The 14677-nt window shown below is 44.5% G+C and overlaps 1 protein-coding gene across 3 annotated transcripts in view; it reads right to left on the reverse strand.

The window, feature by feature from the left end:
• The window catches only part of LOC129639703 (uncharacterized), a 320986-nt gene that overhangs the window by 96271 nt on the left and 210038 nt on the right, over nucleotides 1–14677 (reverse strand). Inside the window, exon 6 of one of the 3 annotated variants that reach the window (XR_008708554.1) lies at nucleotides 10236–11062. The exons of the other annotated variants lie outside the window; for them this stretch is intronic. The gene's annotated coding sequence lies outside the window, so the exon portion shown is untranslated. Of the gene's footprint in view, nucleotides 1–10235; nucleotides 11063–14677 lie in introns of those variants that run through there. 3 annotated transcript variants of the gene reach the window in all.

Below are 14677 nucleotides of genomic sequence, written 5' to 3' on the forward strand. Positions count from 1 at the left end.
CTTCTTACCCAAACTGTAAGCTACAAAGGAGGCACAGTCACGTGGTCCCCAGGATGGCAGTAACTGGATGAAGCCTTCCTGCTGGATTCACTACGTAATCCTGAGCCAGTAGTTTGCTTTCCTCCCTCAACTTTCTTTCCCACCACAAGGACCGCAAACTACACAGTGATATCGAAACACCAGCTCTGCTCAGATAACCTGCTGTTACATTTTCTCAGCTTTGCCTACATTCTTGCTCCATCTGAGAAGTACTGGGATTTATCTCCCTTGCAAACAGTAAAGAAAGAAGCTGGACAAAATAATAAGAATAACATAAAGCATGCATTGTCACGTCAGAGTCCTCCAGGGGAGCTCAAAGGCCCGGTGAACAACTCAGGAATGCAGAGGAGAGCTAACACCTACTTGATGTATCATCAGCTTGAAGCCCATTAAAAACTGATGCTGGGCTCCCCTGGTGGCTCAGTGGTAAAGAATCCACCTGACGATGCAGGAGACCTGGGTCCAGTTCCTGGTCCGGGAAGATCCCATGTGCCGTGGAGCAGGTAAGCCTGTGCACCACAATGACTGAATCTGTGCTCCACAGCCTGGGAGTCGCAATGACTGAGCCCACAAGATACAACTACTGAGGCTCATGAGCCCTACATCACATCCTCCACAACGAGACAAGTCACAGCAATGAGAAGCCTGTGCATTGCAACTAGAGAGGATGCCCCGAAGGCCACACAGTGACAAACATCCAGCACGTCCCCCCAATTTTTTTTTTTTAAAGTGATGCTATAACTGGGCTGCTGTTACTTCAGTCGTGTCTGACTCTGTGCAACTCCATGGACTGCAGCCCACCAGGCTCCTCCGTCCATGGGATTTTCCAGGCAGGAGTACTGGAGTGGGCTGCCATTTCTGGAGATGCAAACTATGAAACACTCAGGTCATAAAGTATCTTTCAAAGGTGGTGTCTTAAACAGTGTTTACGTAGAGATACTGTTATCTGTCTTACAGGGACTGCAGATAATTTTGAGTACTTTAAGCACCTTTTATGAGACATCTGCTAGGTCTAACGGTTCACACTCTTTGAGTGGGGCTTTCAAATGTTTAGGACCAAACTGAGAAATCACACACACACACACACACGCACGCGTTTGTGAGTCATCTTGAATTGCTGGGAGTCAAGGCGGTTTTGAAGCCATGAATGTTGTGTAATACTGTTCATTGTGACTGAGTTGTGTGTGGGAGAGGGGCGTCATGCCTGAGAATTTCTAACGTCATGATCTTCTGTCTACAGAGATGCCTGTTTGGTTGTGTGTGCCTTCTGTGTGTCTGTTTACCTCTCAGGAGCTGGCATCTTTTCAGGACACAGGAGGACCCCGGGCTCTGACCAGTCTCCTGGGGTGCTGACTCAGAGCGCAATGGCCAGGTTTCCCGACACTGCGTTGGTTTACAAATGCCACTGGTTTTCTTTGCTCTGAGGTCAACTATGAGCTCCTCTCAGCCACAGTGGGCTTCCCTGGTGGCTCAGATGGTAAAGAGTCTGCCCGCAAGGCAGCGGGAGGCCCAGGTTCGATCCTTGGGTGGGGAAGATCCCCTGGAGCAGGGAATGGCAACCCACTCCAGTCTTCTCGCCTGGGAAATCCCATGGACAGAGGAGCCTGGCGGGCTACAGTCCACGGGGTCATTGCAAAGAGTTGGATACCACTGAGTGACTAAAACTTTCACTTTTCAAGCCACTATAAAATGCATCATGGGGGTCTCATCTCTACCAAGACACATTTCATGCCATTTGAACAAAACTATAATTGTCCCTGAAGCTACAGAATTGTGCATGGGACTCTGCTGTTCTGTGGCGTGTCTGAAAAGTCTGAAAGTTGTCAGTCGTGTCCAACTCTTTGCAACCCCATGGACTGTACAGTGGTCCATGAATACTGGAGTGGGTAGCCGTTCCCTTCTCCGGGAAATCTTCCCAACCCCTGGATCGAACCCAGGTCTCAAGAGATATTTAAGTTTCCTCCAGGGTAAAATCGTCTCTCAAGCAACACTGCCTGCTGACCTGCCGTTCCAGGCTAGCGGTTCCGCAGGCTGGAATGTCCCTTCTTCCCTCTCACCCCCCCTGCCCCTTCTACCAACCACAGGCAGCTGAGCAGGAACATCAGGACATTCCCGAGGTTCTGAGCCAGCTCTGCTGTGGGCGTGAAAACATGCCTTCTCAGGTTCACAATTCAGCCACGCTCGGGTTCCGGAAAATGGACAGCTACTAACTGGCGGCCAGATTTGAGGTTTCAGGGTTTGAGGAAATGTGGGCAAGTCAAGTCTGCACACATCTTTCCCATTCCCACAAGGAGACAGCTGACTGTGTTCCAAAGTGATTTTCCCTGGGGCTAAGAGCAAATTGTGGACCTCAGCCTGGGGATGACTTCAGTGTCGGAATGTTATTTCAAATCCAGACTCTTATCAACTAAGAAATAATTGTACTGTACTACATTCATAATATCCAGCAAATGTCACTTTGGTGGAATCGTCTATGAATTGCTCAGAGGTCATGCAGATAGCATCAAGAATTAAATAATTTGCTTCTTTGCTCATTTAATTAAATATCTAATGCCTAAAACAAGATGTGGACAAGTAACAAGCAATGTGATCTAAATTTTAAATTTAGTTTCTGTTGAGTGTACCACACTCTCATATTACACAGGGTGAACCACAAAGCTGCATCATATTTTAAGAACACTTAACTCCATTGTATATACATCTCTGAAATTTGTTCTGCCATGAAGAAAAACTCACACTTCTCCAGTGTCTTTCCCGTTACTATGTATGACTCCTCCAGTCTACCAGCCTTTATAGATTTCTAGTTTCCAGTAAAGTAAGCTTAAAGGCATAAATGGCTCTGCAGTTGTGTATAGGTCTGTTATTAATATCACAGCTGAAATTTTAGAGCACTTTGAGCCAATCTGAAACAAGCTAGTTGCATAGTTGCTTTACTGTTGAAGTAATGACAGCCGGTTGTCACAAAGTCTCTAGTTTGCTATGAAATACCTAAGTCCTCCATCCTAAGGGAGATCAGTCCTGAGTGTTCATTGGAAGGACTGATGTTGCAGCTGAAACTCCAATCCTTTGGGCACCCGATGTGAAGAGCTGACTCATTGGAAAAGACCCCAGTGCTGGGAAAGATTGAGGGCAGGAGGAGGAGGGGACGACAGAGGATGAGATGGTTGGATGGCATCACCAACTCAATGGACATGAGTCTGAGTGAACTCCAGGAGTTGGTGATGGACAGGGAAGCCTGGCGTGCTGCAGTCCACGGGGTTGCAGAGTCAGACACGACTGAACGACTGAACTGAACTGAAGAATGAAAATGAGGAGAATAAACGTAGCCATGCGGATCAAAAGAAAAACTCTAAGATATCTGATATAAATGTATGACAGAGAAAAACCAAAGATTCTGAGTGTTTAAACTCAAAGAAAATCTAAACATAAAATCAAAGCAATTAAAAAAAAAACATTTCAAAATACACACTGCAATGTGCGTAGAAAGAGAGAGAAAGGGGACAAAGGTAAATTATACAGAAGGGATATGTCCTCTCTGATCTGTCTCAAGGTCCCCGGGAAGCCCCCTTGGCTGACAAGATAGTTGCCTCATAGCAACTGGCTCCAACATCATACCGTGACTTGCCACAACAATGTGGTATGATATTATTAAAGTAAAAAATAATATTTCAAGGGGAGGAACAAGTCCCATTAGAAATTCGACTTCCATTCAATATCCAGTCCATGTCTGACTCTCCCATCACTTTGCTGTCCTAACAATGGAGCCAAGCGGACATCGCGTCCTAGAACTGAGGTCCACAGTTTCTCCAAACGTGAGCAGCTGCAGATTCAAAGGCCAAATGAAGACTCAGCGGGATGCGATGATTCCACACCGCTGTCAGCAGAGACACAGGCAGACGGAGGGAAATACACAGTCTAAGGGTTTTAATGTCTCCAAGAGACAAAACACGAACAGCCACACGTACCCAAAAAAACTCAAGATTTGCCACTTGCACCTGTTATAGATTGCAAATGACTGTCCTTTAAAAAAAAAAAAAAAATCTTGTCGCCATAAAACAAGCCCTGTAATTCTCAGGTTGTAAGATTTGGCTAGTTTCTACATCTACAAGTATAATAATTGCCTATTTTTATCACATTGACGCCACCCAATTCATATACCCGCTGCGGATGTGGTCTAAAGTTTTTGTTGGCACGAGCTGACTGGTGACAGATTCCTTCGTTCCTGAGTGTGTTCCAGCCCGTGACAAGCCCGGTTCTGCAACGCTCACAGCATCTGTGCTCACCCCACACTTTGCAAAGCCAGGGCTATTTTAAAGACAACACTTTCGGTGCCGTACTACAGCTCACTTCCTTATCTGCTCACCTGCACACTTGCTTTGCCTTTCCTTCTTGAATCACAGTGTAAAAGGCGACCAACCACACGGACTGTGAGCAGTAAAAAGCGGCAGAGACATGGGGCCACCCCCGAATTAGAGCAATCCCGTAAGAGATGTCCCGGCAAGACGGAAGACGCCCCAACCCCAGGACGCTCCGCCCTGAACCCCAGAATCACAAGACAGCAGATGTCATTGCCTGGATGAGGTGAAGGGCTTTGTGGATGATGCCAACAGGGGTACCAATCACTCACTTTTGAGTCAGTTAAAGGGGAGATTATCTTAGAGGTTCTGATCATCTCAGCCAGTTCTCCCACACAAGCAGAGCTTTTTTGCTGGCAGTTTAGCAGATGGGGAAAGTCAGAGATATTCCAGGCATACGAAGGACCAACGTGAATCAGCTGAACCAAGGGGTACGGACCTAGAGCCCGACACCAACTCCCGGAGTTTACCCAAACTCATCTCCATTGAATTGGTGATGCCATCCAACCATCTCATTCTCTGTCGTCCCCTTCTCCTCCCACCTTCAATCTTTCCCAGCATCAGGGTCTTTTCCAGTGAGTCAGCTCTTCACATCAGGTGGCCAAAGTATTGGAGTTTCAGCTTCATCATCAGGCCCTTCAATGAACAATCAGGACTGATCTCCTTTAGGATGAACTGGTTGGATCTTCTTGCAGTCCAAGAGACTCTCAAGAGTCTTCTCCAACCCCACAGTTCAAAAGCATCTATTCTTCAGTGCTCAGCTTTTTTTATAGTCCAACTCTCACATCCATACATGACTACTGGAAAAACCATAGTCTTGACGAGATTGACTTTTGTTGGCAAACTAATGTCTCTGTTTTTTAATATGTTGTCCAGGTTGGTCATAACTCTCCTTCCAAGGAAGGAGTCTTAATTTCATGGCTGCAATCACCATCTGTGGTGATTCTGGAGCCCCAAAAATAAAGTCAGCCACTGTTTCCCCATCTATTTTCTATGAAGTGATGGGACTGGAATGCCATGATCTTAGTTTTCTGAATGTTGAGCTTTAACCCAACTTTTTCACTCTCCTCCTTCACTGTCATTAAGAGGCTCTTTAGTTCCTCTTCACTTTCTGCCATAATGGTGGTATCATCTGCATATGTGAGGTTACTGATATTTCTCCTGGCAATCTTGATTCCAGCTTGTGCTTCTTCCAGTCCAGCATTTCTCATGATGTACTCTGCATGTAAGTTAAATAAGCAAGGTGACAATATACAGCCTTGACGTACTCCTTTTCCTATTTGGAAGCAGTCTGTTGTTCCATGTCCAGTTCTAACTGTTGCTTCCTGACCTGCATACAGATTTCTCAAGAGGCAGTATGGAGTATAACCTATCAAAATATTGCATTAGCTTGTTGTCCACTTGAAACTAATATACTATTTTTTTAACTTTTTTATTTTGCACTGTTGTATAGCTGATAAACAATGTTGTGATGGTTTCAGGGGCACAGCAAAGGGATTCAGCCATACATTTACAGGTATCCCTTCTCCCCCAAACTCCCCTCCCAGCCAGGCTGCCACATGACATTGAGCAGAGTTCCCTGTGCTGGACAGCAGGTCCTTGTTGGTTCTCCATGTTAAACACAGCAGTGTGTCCATGTCCATCCCAAGTTCCCTAACTTTCCCTTCCCCTCATTCTTCTGCAGGCAAGTTCTGTGAGCCTGTTTCTGTTTTGTAAATAGGTTCATTTGTAGCATTTCTTAGGCACCCCTATGTTCCCTGCAGTCCTGTTTACAATAGTCAAGACATGGAAACAGTGTAAATGTGCACTGAGAGAGGAATGCAGAAAGAAGATACTGTGTGTGTGTGTGTGTGTGTGTGTGTGTGTGTGTGTACACACAATTAGGTAGAATGAAATAATATCATTTTTGCAGCAACACTGATGGACCTACTTACTGATCATCATACTGAGTGAAATAAGTCAGACTAATATAATATTGGAAAGTTAACACACTTCAATGAGAGCAACACAAAATAAAATGCCCCAAAAGCTTGGGACTGGCTATTTTGAGATGACCATGGGCAATAAAGGGCTTCCCTGGTGGTTCAGCTGGTAAAGAATCCACCTGCAATTCAGGAGACCCTGGATGGATTCCTGGGTTGGGAAGATCTGCTGGAGAAGGGATAGGCTACCCACTCCAGTATTCTTGGGCTTCCCTTGTGGCTCAGCTGGTCAAGAATCCGCCTGCAATGTGGGAGACCCCAGTTTGATCTCTGGGTTGGGAAGATCCCCTGGAGAAGGGATACGCTCCCCATTCCAGTATTCTGGCCTAGAGACTTCTACGGACTGTATAGTCCATGGGGGTTGCAAAGAGTTGGACATGCTGAGTGACTTTCATACAATACAAATGGGCAATAAAGGTCCATCTGGGGATTGATCCTGTCTCCTTTCTCCTGCAGTGTACAAGTCACACTGCTTGCACCATCTACATGTTTCTTAAATTCATCCTTTCTGGATTCTCAGCTGGGTGACTTTCACCTATGTTTTGGCAAGAACCTCCTCCTTCTCTCATCTCATCTCCAGCCTCTGGTCTGAGCTCCCTCTGACAGTCCACCGCCAGGTTCATCCTCCCAAAACAGAGCTGGGACTGACCAGCCTATGCTGCTGCTTTAAAAATATAAAATAAAATAAGGGATCATCATGGGGGGCTTCCCTGGTGGCTCAGTGGTAAAGAATCCACCTGCCAACACTGGAGACACAAGTTTTATCCCCAGTCTGGGAAGATCCCTCATGCCTCGGAACAACGAAGGCCGTGTATCACAAGTACTGAGCCTGAGTACTGGAGCCCGGGAATCACAACCACTAAACCCATGTGTCACAACTACTGAAGTCCGTGTGCCCTAGAGGCTGTGCTCTGCGACAAGACAAACCAGTGCAATGAGAAGCCTGCGAACCATAAACAGAGAACAACTTCCGCTCGCCCCAACTGGAGAAGAGTCTGTGCAGCAGCTGAGACCCAGCACAGCCAATAAGGAAATAAAATCAGCTTTACAAAAGGAACCATCATTACTCCCTTTATGAAGCAGGAAACCCTCTGCTGGAAGTCAAGTTCTCCAGGACCCATCTCCCGTCTTCCTCTCAGTCATTAATTCTTGTGACGTCACACAGTTTTGATTCTAATCAAACCGGTGCCTTGGACTGGTGAGTTCCTGTCACTGCAGTTTTGTGATGTTCTGCTCCCATCCAACAGCGCCAGAATTGTGCTGTTTCTGCAGCACGTGCTAATGTGTGCCTTGGCACAGGCGTGGCACTGGTACACGTGCCTCCAGTTCAGTCGCTCAGTCGTGTCTGACTCTTTGCAACTCCGTGGACTGCAGCAGGCCAGGCCTCCCTGTCCATCACCAACTCCCGGAGCCTACTCAAACTCATGTCCATCGAGTCGGTGATGCCATCCGACCAGCTCATCCTCTGGCGTCCCCTTCTCCTCCCGCCTTCTGCCTAGCTGCTGTCCATCCTTGATGGCTCAGTCCAGACGCGATGTGCCACGTGAGAACCTCTCACATGGCGTTCAGTGTCTCTTCCGTCGTGAGTTTGCACCGCCCAAGGACATGTCCCTGGACACTCTATGCTTCCTGATCTAAGACATCTGGCAGCCCCTGCAGGTGAAAGGCAAAAATCTGCCCCAGATTCATCACTGTCTTCCTTCAAGCCCTCGGTTTAACGCCTTATGATATGAGGAGTCCCCAAGAGGGCGGATTTGTGCAGGACGTAAAGAATACCGAAGGATGGGAGAGAGTCTTCTCAGAACACAGCCACAGTATGAAGTAAAGTTGAAAAGCTGCCAGTTTACAGAACACCCTGCACGAGATGATTTGTGCTTTTCTTCCTTTCTGCGGTTGCTCTTCTTTCATTGAATCATTTTCAGAAGAAAGGAGAAACGGGGGGGAAAAAAAGAAAGTTGGACTCAAGTTGTGAAACAAAACAAATGCTAAGAGTGATGACTGCCCATGAGTAAGATGAAATGAAATGTGAAATGTCTTATTTTTATACTGCATGTACTTCACACATTATTTCTGTATTTTTATTTCACATATTACACCTACTTGTATGAGCAGTTCCCTGGATGACATGATGAGCCCAACTGATGCTCGTCTGCTATCTTCTCAAACTTCCAACTGTGAGCAGTTCAGTGCCACGGGCATCCTTTGTTCTTTAATTTCCAATCTAATATAGGCACACAGTAGGGATCAGATGCAAAACATATCTGATGAAAGTATGATGGATGCAAAATCCAAAGTGTAAGAGTCCTTACTTGAGAGGCGCTTTCTTCGCTTACATTTGAAAAGAGAAGGCACAGTCTATGGTTCTTCAGCCCTCGAGTCACTAGGCAGGACTGAACCTTCCATTTCCATCAGTTCAGAAAACAGTGAAAACAACCGATATTTAAAATAAAACTGTTTAAAAGGAGATGTGTTTGAGATGTGCTTTCATATTTACTGACTCGAAGAATGTTTCTTAAAGTCTACACAAGAACATCTTACGTTCTCTTCTTTCAGATGGAAGGCTATATTCGTATTTGTGAAACTTAATTCCAAGAATATAACGTCAAGTTTTAAGTGATTAGGGTAACTGTCACATAATATGTAAATATTTCATAGGAACGGGCTGTCGTTAGTAATTCAGCGTTTTGGTTTGTGAAGCCAATGTCAAAAATGGCATATGTGATTTGTGTCTTGAATGTTTCCCTATATTATAGCAGAGGGCAAGGATATGGGATATTACTAATGTAGAAGGAATACCACCGACCACTTATCCAATCTCTTCATTTACAAGAGAAGAAAAAGAGCGAAATGAGGGGTTATTCTGGAAATTACATTCTCTGTGTCTCAGTTGTAGATGACCAAATTACCCTGTACATACATGAAAATGTGTTCATGGAAACATAAGTGTCTGTAAATGTAATTATTTAAACATACACTCTCAGTATCCTCTTGTTCCATACTGTGGGTGGAGAAGGATCAGAGGTCTTAAGTCACTCCCAGACACCCATTTAAAAAGGAAAAATAAAAACCAGGAAGGAATCTATAGCTGGAAAGAAAAGTGGACGAGCTTAAACACTGAACAACTGATTCCAGTAGGTTTCTGGAAGGACTCAGTTCAGTTCAGTCACTCAGTCGCATCCGACTCTTTGCGACCCCATGGACTGCAGCACGCCTCCCTGTCCATCACCAACTCCCAGAGCTTGCTCAAACTCGTGTCCATGGAGTTGGTGATGCCACCCAACCATCTCATCCTAGAAGGCCTTATTCATGTCAGAAACTGAGCAGTCCAACCCACCTTCCACAACATGTGTTTCATTCTCTGACGACGATCAGACTTGGAAAAAAAGAACAGGCCAGTGGATGGGGAAATGGAGCTGGGTGACAGGGCTGCCTATGAGGGAAAGTTCACGGTTTCTCAGCCTGCTTTACACGTGCCTGCATGAAAGCAAACAAGGAAAACCCCGAGGGTTCTTCTCTTTACAAGCGGAAAGGCTACCTGGAGAAGAGGAGCACTAGGGTGAGTCCTGATGTCCCAGAGGAAATAACATTCTTGCTGTACCATTCGGGGGCTGTGTGACATCGAACGGAACCCTCAGAGGTGCAATCCAAAACAGCGTTAGAGGTCACAAAGCCTGCTCATCCGTCCTGAACGCCTGGACAGCTCTCACTTGCACTCGGGAAAACGGATGGAAGCAGAACGTCACGAAACTGCAGCGACAGGAACTCACACCAACCGCCTGGTAAATTAAACACTGATCTCACACGTGGTTTGAGCAAAGAGAAGGGGTTTAGTGGTTCAGAAGCGGTTTAGCTCAATGTATGGCAAAACCACTGCAATATTGTAATTAGCCTTCAATTAAAATAAATACATTTTAGAAAAAAGAAGTGGTTTAGCGAAGAGAATGCAACGGACTTGATGCTCAGCAGTATTCTAGTCATTCCACATCCGTTAGCAAAGATTAAATTTATGTGCAAAGGAAAATAACAAAAAAGCCAGAAAGAATACTTGAAAATTAAAAATAGAAGGATGGGAATAGTTCATAGTAGAGAAACGCCTAGAGTATAAAACTAAAAGATAACGTGTATATATAATTTGAAATAAAAGCAATTTAGTTGTCCAATCAAGTGCTTTATTTTCTTTTTTTTCTAAAAATACTAGTACACTTTTCAGAAAGACAAAATAGAAGGGGATATGTTAGTTTTGCAGATATAAAGCTGGAAACATGGTTTTAGGTCCAAGGTTAGAGGAATGAGAGAGAAGGCATGGCCTCCTGTAATTCCAGACTCTCATCGAGTAAATTAACCACAAATGCTGGGGCGTGCAGTCCACACGGATTATTAACCAAGGAGTGCGGCTGAAAATTCAAAAGTCAACCAGTAAAAACTACACTTGTCATACAGAAACTGATTAGCAAGCGTCTACAGAACACCGTAGTCGACGCAGTAACTCCGCCTCTTCCGGGATGCCCATGCTCTGACCTCATAACTCCGCCTCTTCCGGGATGCCCATGCTCTGACCTCAGTAACTCCGCCTCTTCCGGGATGCCCATGCTCTGACCTCAGTAACTCCGCCTCTTCCGGGATGCCCATGCTCTGACCTCAGTAACTCCGCCTCTTCCGGGATGCCCATGCTCTGACCTCAGAAACCTGTGCAGATGGTACCATGCAGTGACTCTGAAGATGGGAAGAAATTAAGGATCCTCGGACAGAGAATTACCCTGGCTTATCTGCTGGGCCCAATGGAATACCGAGGACCCTTATGAGAGAGACGCAGGACGGTCAAAGGTGGGAAAGGGATGCGAGATAAGAAGCAGAGATTAAAGGATGTGCTTCAAAGGTGGAGAGAGGGGCAGCGAGCTTAGCAATGGGGGTGTCCTCCAGAAACTGGAAAAGGCAAAGCACTGGATCCTCCCCCTGGAGCACCCCGCCCCCCCCCCCCCCCCCCCCCCGGAGCCTCTGGAAAGAATTCTGTCCCTTCCTCCGCAGATACCTAGATTTTAGCCCAAGGAGACCCACTGCAAACTTCTGACCTCCAGACCTGAAAGATGATAACTGTGGGCTGTGTTAAGTTACTAAATGTGTATTTATTTACTCAAGCAGCAATAGGGAACGAATCCCAGTATGAGAATGAACTAATACATGACTGAATAAGTGGATGGATGGATAAATAAATGTATAGTTAAATTTGTACAGGGTACACATTTATAGATACATCTACCAATAAAACTTACAGATATATCTATCAATAAAACTTAGATCTATCAATAAAACAGATACATCTATCAATGAAACTTATAGATACATCTATCAATAAAACTTACAGATACATTGATAAAACTTACAGATAAATTATCAATAGAACTTATAGATACATCTATCAGTAAAACTTACAGATACATTGATAAAACTTACAGATAAATTATCAATAGAACTTATAGATACATCTATCAGTAAAACTTACAGATAAATTATCAATAGAATTTATAGATACATTTATCAATAGAATTTACAGATACGTCTATCAATAAAACTTACAGATACATCAATAAAACTCACAGATACATCTATCAATGGAACTTATAGATACATTTGTCAATAGAACTTATAGATGCATCTATCAATAAAACTGATAGATACATCAATAAAACTAATAGATAAATCTATCCATAGAGCTTATAGATACATCTATCAATAGAACTTACAGATGCATCAAGAAAACTTACATATACATCTATCATTAGAACTTATAGATACATCTATCAACAGAAGCCACCACAATGAGAAACCTACTCACCAGCACGAGAGAAAGCTTACACGCACAGCCATAAATAAATACACATTATTTTTTAAAATACTTGAAAAATAAAGTAAAATATGTTGCAAAAAAAAAATCACATATTTAAAGCTGGGTCTTACTCATCTCAATGGAAGTGAAATAGAAACAGAGACAAGGATAGGACCTCGGTTCTATTTCTAACTCCAGGCAGGAGTTTCCGCTCTGGGTGCATATTCACATCAACTGTGGGGGCCTCAGGAAGCAGCGAGCCATCTTCCACAACCCTCCGCCCCCCAGCACTGGGTGAGAATCTCTAGGCGTGGTGCCCCACCAACAACATTTGTACAAACAACTCTACTGGGCCATAATGTGCAACCAGGCTAAAGGAAAAATGACTTCAAGCAACTACGGCATTGAGACCCTACACGTGGTGTGACGTATTGTCCAATGAATATGGAGATTTTCTGGCCATGTTTTATCACACCTTAACACTAGCAGTGAGTAATGCCTCATTCTTCCTCTCTGCTGAAAGCTGTCCCTAACGTATAATTTCTTGTCTTTAACATGCCACACGCTCCATAAATGTTTTCACAGATATTACTAACTCTGACTCTAAAATTACTCTTGAAATTGATTCATAATCATAGAATAGGTATACCGGGCCTATTTATGAATTGTGAGACTGGACTTTCCTAAGAATCTGTTCAGTTCAGTTGCTCAGTTGTGTCCAACTCTGTGACCCCATGGACTGCAGCACACAAGGGTTCCCTGTCCATCACCAACTCCCAGAACTTGCTCGAACTCATGTTTATCGAGTGGGTGATGCCACCCAACCATCTCTTCCTCTGTCATCCCCTTCTCCTCCTGCCTTCAGTCTTTCCCAGCATTAGGGTCTTTTCCGATGAGTTGGCTCTTCGCATCAGGTGGCCAAAGGATTGGAGCTTCAGCTCCAAGAAGCTTCCTATTCTTCCTAAGAATAGTCAGGCTGAAATCAGGCATACGAATTAAAGCTGTTAAAGCTAAACTGTGTTGCAATGGTTTTAAAATACTTTTCATTCCAGGCTTCCCTGCTGGCTCAGTGGTAAGGAATCCACTGGCCAGTGTAGGCGACGCAGGTTCAATCTCTGACCCTGGAAGACCCCACACATCATGGCATCACCAAGTCCAAGCACCAAAAGTACTGACCCTGTGCTATAAGGCCCGGGGGCCACAAACACTGAAGCCTGAGCTCCGAAGAGCCCCTCCCTGCTCAGCAACAGGAGAAGCCACTGCGATGAGAAGGCCCTGCTCAGCACATCTACAGAAAGGCCCACACAGCAACGAAGATGCAACACCTCCAAAGACAAATAAATATTTAAAAAAAGAATTTATGTACTAAAAGACATATATATATATTTCATTCCATTTAAACATTCATGAAACTGAATTGCTTTCTGAAAGCACTTTTCCAAATCAGCTGGCCCTTTTTCTGAATCAGTTCAGTTCAGTCGCTCAGTCGTGTCCGACTCTTTGCGACCCCATGAATCGCAGCATGCCGGGCCTCCCTGTCCATCACCAACTCACTCAGGCTCACGTCCATCGAGTCAGTGATGCCATCCAGCCATGTCATCCTCTGTCGTCCCCTTCTATCGTCGTCCCCTATTCTTCTGAATAGATATAATCCAAAAGGTAACACAAGAAAGTATTGAGTCTTGGAACATCTTATGGAAAAGCGCAAATGAACTTTATGGCCAAGCCAACAAATTTCAAAATACGTTGCTGTTGTTCAGTCCCTAAGTCGTGTCCGACTCTGCAATCGCATACATGGCAGCAGCCCAAAATACAGAACTGCGTCAAAATAGAGCTCATTCTAATTTTTCCCCAAATTTTATTTTTTCCCCTGTATTTTTTACCATATCTGTCCAAAGATCTAATTATTTTCTGAACTTTGGAACATTTTTCTCCATCGTAAATTCACCCTAAATGCTGAATTATGTGGAAGTTCCAGCAGGCGCTGCTTATTTAACTGAGTGATTTCCCCCAGCTCTCTCTCATGTTTCTCATCTTTGGAACCATTTCAAATTATCCATATTTTCAGACATCTGGTAAGCTCCTGATCCTAGTCATACAGGTGCAACCTAATAAAGTGAGCACCCCACATCACCTGAAAAGATCAAAGGAGCCACTGCCTTTCCAGCTCATGTATCTAGTTTCTCCACTCCATCCTCCACACTGGAAAGGATTCCTGAAAAGTTATTCTGCGAAATAATGCCGTTTGCCGCAACACGGATGGACCTAGAGATTCTCATACTGAGAGTGGTCAGTCAGACAAAGAAGGAGAAATATCAGATGACATTCCTTATACATGGAATCTAAAAAGGAATGATACAAATGAATGTACTTAGAAAACACAAAGAGATTCACACACTGAAAGAATGAAGTAACAGGTGCAGAGGAAGGGATTCTTAAGGAGTTTGGGATGGACATGGACACACTGCTGCATTTAA

The sequence above is a fragment of the Bubalus kerabau genome, chromosome X, assembly GCF_029407905.1.
Source record: "Bubalus kerabau isolate K-KA32 ecotype Philippines breed swamp buffalo chromosome X, PCC_UOA_SB_1v2, whole genome shotgun sequence".
Lineage (NCBI taxonomy): Eukaryota > Metazoa > Chordata > Mammalia > Artiodactyla > Bovidae > Bubalus > Bubalus kerabau.